Genomic DNA, 8489 nt, shown 5'->3' with positions numbered 1-8489 from the left:
TACACTGGTATGAAAAGTGAATGAGTCAGAACTGTACAACTCAAAGTGCTACTGACTTAAACAAAGCTGCAGTCAAAGCTAACACTAAAGTCATCTGAAATATGTCCTTACTAATCAGACAAGCAATTTGTATATTTCTTGGCATATAGTTTAGGTTGTTATACATTAGAAATTTTTTGGAAGACTTGTTTTGCTTCTAGACGAACGGTTCAGCATGTTGTACAAACAAAAAAATGCCCAAAACTGTCACACTCGAGCTATGTACAAGATGGTGATAGAGAGGAAATAAACAAAAGAAGGGTATTATAAAAAGATGCAGAAAAAAACGTTTCACAGGCACATGTATGAGAGTAGCCATGTATGTGCAGCCAGACAGAAGATACTGAAAGTGAGGACGCCAACGTACGCATCCTGGGGAACACAGGCAGTCCACGCTTACCACAATGATAATAAGACAGGAAGGTGCTTGGCATGCAGGACATGACCAGCTCACTGCAATGCTAACATCTACAAAACAGAAAGGTGTGTGGCAAGCACCGCACTGCCACACACTGAAATGCCTACATCTACAGAAGATGATGCTTCATGGCATTCAGGGAATGGCCAGCTCACTGCAGTGTCAACATCTACAAAACAGGAAGGTGCTTGGCAAGCAGCACAAGACCAGATCACTGCAATGCCAACATCTAGAGGACAGGCAGGTGCATGATATGCAGCACATGGCCAGCTCACTGCAGTGTCAACATCTACAGTAAATAAAGAGAAAGGTACATGGCATGCATTGGATGGCCAGTTCACTGCAATGCCAACATATACACATCAGAAAGGTACATGGCATGCATTGGATGACCACTTCACTGCAATGCCAAGATATACACATCAGAAAGGTGCATGGCATTCGGTGGATGGGCAGGATGTGGACTTTAATTTCCCAGCCCATGTGTGTAAGGTGACTTTCATGGGTAATTTAAGAGGATGTGCAAACCCGCAACAGAAGGCATTGCAGGTCTGTTCCTCTGACAGCATTCACATGAGCCTCCACAGGGAGGGTTCAAGAATAAAAAAAAAAAACACCTTGGTGGATACTTTGATGATGTCTTCCCTTAATCCTCACTAAACCCACAGGGTGAACACAAAGGCCAGCTGATTGCAGAAGGGCGGATTGCAAGAAGGAATCAGGAGGATATATTAAAAAAAAATCTCACACACACACACACACACACACATATATATTAGTACAGTTGTGTAAAATCTTACTGTAAGGGTTGATGTTCCTCTCTTCACTGGTGCAGTACTCATTACACTAGGGAATCCCAGCCAAGGGCAGCCCAACATCTAGCCAGTATACCACAGCCTTTTAGGTTGCTTTAAGGTATGCCATACATCACTCGTATGCTCCTCACATAGAGTAGGGCATAAAAGTAACGTCTAGATGTGCCATCCTCAGAAGCGAGAGCTCCAGTAGGGACGCCAGACCAAGGAAAAAAGAGGTAATCAGTACATCTGGAAGACAAATGGACCAGTGGGAGGAGGGATGAGTGAATACTGCAACAGTGAAGACAAGGACATCTACACTTAAGGTAAAATTCTACACAATTGTACTATGTCCTTCCACTTCACTGTTGCAGTCATTACACTAGGGACAGTGCCAAAGCTCAGGAAAAAGACAGGCAGGACCAGCAGAGCCCTCTAGGAAGCCACAAAGGATGGCTCTAGCAAAACCAGCTTGAGCTCTGGAGATTCCATCCAACTTGTAGTGTTTGGTAAATGTATGCACAGAAGCCCAGGTATCTGCCTCAAGAATAGAGATGGTATCCAAAACCCTTGAAAAAAGCACTGGATGAAGCCACAGCTCGAGTACAATGAGTCTTAACAGAATAAGGAAGATTCTTACCATGAAAGGAACAACAAAAATAAATAGATCCAAAAAGAAATATTCTGCTTGGACACTGCTAATCCTAAGGACCTAGGATGAAAGGAAACAAATAGATGATCAGATTTCCTAACAGTCTAAGTCTTATCAAAATAAAATCTGAGTTGTCTGTGCACATCCACCATGTGCAGCATCTTCTCACTGGCAGATTGTGGAGAAGGGAAAAAGTGGGCACATGGATAGACTAAGAGAACTCATTCACCACCTTGGGCATCAAAGAAGGATTAGTACACAAGGACACCATGTCCTTATGAAACGCCAAAAAAGGAGGACAAGCCATGACTGCTTGAAGCTCAGACCCCTGTCTGGCAGAAGTACGGGCTAACAAAAGTACAGCCTTCCAAGAACAATGTTGCAAGGAAGCTGCAGGCTCAAAAGGAGCATGAGTCAATTTTTCCCAAACAAAATTAAGATCCCAATGAGGAGAAACAGACTTCCTGGGAGGTCTAATATGAAGGAAGCCTTTAAGGAATTGTTTAACTTCAAACCTAAAAGCTAAAGGAGGAGGAAAAACGGCATACAAGCAGAGACAGCTGATAAGTGGACCTTAACAAAAGAATAAGTCAACCCAACATTGAGCAATTCACACAGGTAAAGTGGATCCAGGTTATGAGAAAGACACCAAACAGAAAACCTCTTCATAGGATTTCCTAGTATTAGGTTTCCTGGTCTCCTGCAGGATCCTATGCACATCCTCAGGAAAAAAGGTGTCTATCAGGAATCAAATTCCTATCACCCACAGTGTCAGCTGAAGAGTGGACTGGCGAGAATGGATGAGAGATCTCTTGTCCTGTGTGAATATGTTCACCCTGTGAGGTAACTTGTGATGACTGCCCTTGGCTAAATGCAGAAGAGGAGGGAACCAATGTTCTCTTGGGCAAAAGGGGGTCACCAAAAAGCTTTTGGGAGCATCCTGCTGAATTTTGAACAGGACTTTTGGAATGATAGGAAGGGGAGGGAAACCATAAAGAAACATCCCCTTCCAAGAATAAGATAGGGTGTCCACCTTCCAAACCAGAGGACCTGGGACTGGCACAAAATAGAGGAAGTTGTCTGTTCAGAGGGGAGGCAAAAAGCTCTATCTGAGGAGTACCTTACTGGTGGACAATCTCCAAAACACATCCTTCTGAAGCATCCATTTGTGGGATTGAGTTAAGGACTTGTTCAAAGTGTCTGCCACTATGTTTTGACCTGAGGGGAATATAAACTGCTTGAAGAGTCACTTGATACAGGATAGCAAGATCCCACACTAGGAGTGCCAACTGGCAAAGATAAGATCTTGTGCCTCCCATTTGTTTACATACCACATTACTGTGGTACTGTCTGTAAATACCATGAGAGGTCCTGGGGTGAAGAGAGGTAGAAAAGCCTGAAGCACCAGTATAAAAGCTCTTGTCTCTTTGACAGTAATGTGCTCTTTCTATTGATGAGGCGACCACACCACTGCATCTTTAGGGAACCAAAAGCTACTCCCCATCCCACATCAGAGGTGTCTGTAAACGGCTCCTGACAGGGAAGAGGGGGGATGAAAAGGGAGCCCTGGGTTTATAGACAACTGCTGGATCCACCCTTGAAGTTCCTTCTTGAGACAAGGTAGAAGAGGAACAACAAATACTAGGAGATGTGCATATTAAAACCAAATTGACTTCAGAAACCACAGAAACTTTCTCATGTGGAGTTTGATCACAGGGAGCATAGGAATAGTGGATGCCATGAACCCCAAAGCTTTCAGAAATTCCCTGGCTGTTATAAAGGCCAGGGGAAAAGAGTTTAAAAAAGGAAATGAGTGTTAAGGCCTTGGCAAGTGGCAGGGATGACATCATAAGCACAGTCTGAATTCTGCACCCCAGAAAAAACATGGTCTTGAGAAGGAGTTAGAAAAGACTTTTTCAAGTTTATTACGAACCCCAGGATTACAGAAGGGAAATGGCAAAATGAAGACATTACAAAAAGATCTCTGCAGAGGATGCTTGAAACATGAGGTCATCCAAGTAAGGAAAGACTTGGCTCCCCTGAAGCCTGCAAAATGCAATCACAGGAGCAATGCACTTGGTGAATACTCTTGGGGCAGTAAGAAAGGCCAAAGGGCAAAGTAGAGAACTGAAAATGCCAGGAAGCAACATAGAAACTTAAAAACTTCTTGAAAAGGGGGTGAACCAGAATATGGAGATAAGCATTCTTGAGATCCAGAGACACCATACAAGCCTGAGGAAGCAAAAGAGGGAACAAGGACTGAAGGGATAACATTAAAAAGGAAGGCACTTTCAGAAAAGTGTTTAGATGAGAGAGGTCTAGAACTGGTCTCCAAGTGCCTTCTTTCCTGGGCACTAGATACATCCTGGAGTAAAACTCCTACCACCTTTGGGACAGAGGCACCACCTGAAAAGTACCCCCGAGTCAAAAGGTGCCAAAGTACCTCTGGAAAGGAGGACAGTTGTTCCTGAGGGGGTTAAGGAATACCCATAAAAGGGGGAAGGGATTTCCCGACCATGAAATATCCCTGTTGGATAATGGACAGAACCCAGGAATCCTAGGTAATCTGTAGCCAAACAGGAAGCGAGATACAGAAGCGAAGAAAAAGAGGAAAGTGGCTGGGAAGAATAGGATAGTCAGACAGTACCTGGTTTATCAGGTACAGGAGACATCTGAGGCACAGAAGTCTGAGTAGCTTTTGCAGGAGGAGCCTGCTTGTCACCCTTTTTACTCTTAGGGAGTAGGGCAAGACTGCCTACAAACAAAAGCTAGCTTACTGGGGTAATTTTTCTAAAATTTAGGCACAGGAGAAACAAGTACATGTTTAAGTTTCTGTAAAGTCTTACCTTTATCCTGAAGGGAGTAACAGGGCTAGTAGATTGCACTTTCTCTGATCCATAATCCAAAGGAGAGGGAATCTGAGAGGAGTAAGCAAGGGAATTCTCATCCAAATCCTCCTCCTTAGAGGAATCTTGTTCTCTGAGTCTTTTAAGAGGGGTAGAGGACCAATGGGGGTAGGAACAGAAACTCTTTGAGGAGGTTTTAAAGCCATCAATCCACTAAACACGCTCTGAGTGATGGACTGCCATTCAGTCTGTGGATCCTTAGGAGCAGGAGAAATATTTAAGCTTTTGCTTATTCTTCAGTGGGATGTCTGCCTTACAGAGTTTAGAAAACTCCATCCCAGAACAGCATTCAGTAATGGTAGTAGGGACGACTTCTCTGACAAAGATTTCAGAAACCTCCTAGGCGTCTCGGAGATAATCATCCATGGTTTCTCCTGAATGTCCGAAGCAGACATCTGCAATCCCTTCTTGGACGTGCTTAATGTTGGATACCCACCGGCCTCCAACCTGGTTGCGGCAGAGGAGTCCAAGGATAAAGCTGGATGAACCGCTGGGCATTCACTCATTTCAGGAGAGACCAAACAGCAGAAGATTCTGGCCTACATTTCATGGCTGCTTTCTTCACAGATTGCTGTCCCTCGGAGCAGGAAGTTTCCTACATTGTGTCCTTAGCAAGAAGCTTAAGATGCTCGTTTTCAAGATAAACCGCCAAAGAAGAAAGTGCACTACAAAGGGTTTTAGAAAAGTACAGTTTTGTACCTACCATAAATGTAGATGTCCGATAGATATGCAACTGCAGTCATAACATATGGGTTGTCCTGCCTCAGGCAGCCCCCGGTCGGCCGGATTCCAAAGTCTGGGTCCGACGTCGGCTGATGTCGCACTTTCCCCGACGTCAGAGCGGCTGGAGTACATAAGCATCAGCCGACGCCATTTTCTTCAGTGTTTCTTGCCCCAGATGTCAGGTGCCCTCCAAGGAAGGCTGAAATCAAATTGGAAGACGAAAACAGGATTCCAGACAAATAAATGAGCAATAAACAGATACACCATAACAGATATCCCCAGCTAAGATAAACAGGGATAGGAGTGGACCCTAGGCATAGAGGGGTATGGAGGGAGGGAAAATCCGACTGCAGTTGCATATCTATCGGACATCTACATTTATGGTAGGTACAAAACTGTACTATGTCCTTCAAGAATGCAACTGCAGTCATAACATATGGGTAGAATACCATAGCTTAGCTGGGGGAGGAGGAATGCTCTAGGAAAGATGGTGTGGCAATCAAACCCTGCAGGACTGCCGAAGCAAAGCCTGCTCTGGATCTGGAGTATAGAGGGAGATTGTAGTGTTTGGAGAATGTATGCACGGAGCTCCATGTAGCAGCTTCTAGAATGTCCTTACTAGGCACCCCTCTTAAGAATGCTGTAGAGGTGGCTGTAGCTCTGGTGGAATGTGGTCTGACATTGGCTGGAACAGTCTTTCCATGAAAGGAATAACAGAATCTGATGCAATGTCCAATCCATTTTGAAATAGTCTGTTTTGAAATTGCTTTTCCTTGGACTGCAGGGGCGTAAGCTACAAAAGTTGGTCAGACTTTCTACTGGTCTTGGTTCTGTCCAGGTAGTATCGAAGTTGTCTGTGAATGTCCAAGGTATGTAACAGTCTTTCCCCTTATTCTCAGGATTGGGGAAGAAAGCAGGCAGATGAATAGCTTGATTTAAAGAAACTCTAGATACCACCTTTGGCATAAAAGTAGGGTTGGTCCTTAATGAAACCCTGTCTCTGTGGAAAATTATGAACGGTGGTATTGCCATTATGGCCTGTAGTTCCGAAACCCTTCTTGCTGAGGTAATTGCCAACAGGAAAGCTGTCTTCCATGAGAGAAATTGCAAGTCAACTGAAGCTGCTGGCTCAAATGGAGGTAGAGTCAGTTTTTCTAGGACAAAATTGAGGTCCCAGGCTGGCACTGGAGCCTTTCTTGGTGGCTTAATGTTCTTGATTCCCCTGAGGAATTGCCTTAGCAAAGGATGTGAAAAGACAGGCGGATCAGTGTTATATCTAGCTGAAATAGCTGATGCATGTATCTTTATGGAAGAATATGAGAGACCATTCTTTAGCATATCTGCCAAATATTCCAGGATGAGTGGAATGTTCAATAATGATGCATCATGTCCCTTGCTGGTATTCCAAATGCTGAATCTCTTCCATTTTGCTAAGTGAACCCTTCTGGTGGATGGTCTGCGAGCCTCTGTTAGTATCCGCTGAACTTCCTTGGAGAGAGATAGGTTGAGGTTATTCATGGGATCTCCCAGGCTGTTAGCTGCAGTGTCTGAAGGTTTGGATGCACTGTTTTGAAGTTGTGTTGAGTCAAAAGTAGAGGCCATTGGGGAAGGGCCCACTTCTTGGTGTGACATATGCTCCGTAGTAGTGGATACCAGTGTTGTCTTGGCCAGTCCGGAGCTATTAGGATCCCCTTGGGTCTCTCTGCTTTGATCTTTAGTAATACTGATGTCATCAGTGGCAGAGGTGGGAATGCATAGATTTTTAGTAAGTTCCAGTTGAATGAGAGAGCATCTATTTTCCAAGCTTGTGGATGGTATGTCCTTGAGCAGAATATTTGTAGATGATGGTTGAGGTGAGAGGCAAATAGGTCTACTTCTGGCCTGCCCCATGTCGAAGTGAGCTGTGTGAAGATCTTCGGATGTAACCTCCACTCGTGTGGATCTGTGAAATTCCTGCTTAGGCTGTCCGCCAGCACATTGTCTTTGCCTGGAACAAACTGGGATTGTAACTGAATGTTTAGGCTCAGTGATTTTTTCCCAAAGATGCATTGTCAGTCTGCAAAGGGGGTAAGAATGGGTGCCCCCTTGCTTGTTTATATAACACATCACAGTGGTGTTGTCTGTCCGTATCAGTAAATGGCCTTGCTGAAGTTGGTGTTGAAAGGCCTCGATGGCATGCATTACTGCCAGCATTTCCTTTTGGTCTATGTGCAGATGTGTTTCCTTTGGAGACCATTGTCCTTGTATACACCTGCCTTCCATGTACGCCCCCCATCCAAGGTCTGAGGCATCTGTGGTCATGGTCTGTGTTATCTGTGGTTTTTTGAATGACATACCTGTGTTTGCCTGGCTTACCGAGGCCCACCATAGGAATTCCTTTTGTAGGCATGGAATGAGCGGTATGGTTGTCTCTAAGTTGTTGCTGTGTTGAGACCATAGGCTTTTTGGGTACCATTGAAGCTTTCTCATGTGTAGTCTTGCTAATGGAACCAGGAGAATGCAGGATGCCATGTAACCCAGGGCCTGTAGGAATCTCCTTGCAGTCATCTGGGTAAGTTTTGCCAAACCTTTGAAATAATGAGTTAACTTCTCTTGCTTGTCTTCTGTTAGGTAAGCCATTTGAGAGGCTGTGTCTAATTTGGCTCCTAAGAAGATTATTTGCTGGGATGGCTGAAGTCTTGACTTTTGGAAGTTGACTGTGTATCCCAGAGCTTGAAGTAATCGTATGACATAGTCCAAGTTTTTTGTCAACATCAATTTGTCGTCCGCTTGTATGAGGCAGTCGTCCAGGTACGGGTAAATTTGGATCCCCTGGAGCCTGCAATAAGCAATTACTGAAGCCAGGCATTTTGTGAATACTCTGGGCGCAGTAGATAAGCCAAATGGCAATGCTGAGAATTGATAATGCTCTGGCCCTGCAAGAAATCTGAGGTATCTTCTGCAGCTGTGTCTGA

At 44.5% G+C, this 8489-nt stretch overlaps 1 protein-coding gene across 1 annotated transcript in view; it reads right to left on the bottom strand.

Annotated features, from left to right (window-relative positions):
• SIPA1L1 (signal induced proliferation associated 1 like 1) overlaps positions 1 to 8489 on the bottom strand; it is a 2148853-nt gene that overhangs the window by 1097149 nt on the left and 1043215 nt on the right. The window lies entirely within an intron of this gene.

The sequence above is a fragment of the Protopterus annectens genome, chromosome 6.part0 (assembly GCF_019279795.1).
Source record: "Protopterus annectens isolate FY-2018-M chromosome 6.part0, PAN1.0, whole genome shotgun sequence".
NCBI classification, from domain to species: Eukaryota; Metazoa; Chordata; order Ceratodontiformes; family Protopteridae; genus Protopterus; species Protopterus annectens.
Note: the sequence above shows the minus strand (reverse complement) of the source record. Positions and strands in the feature narration are given on the sequence as shown.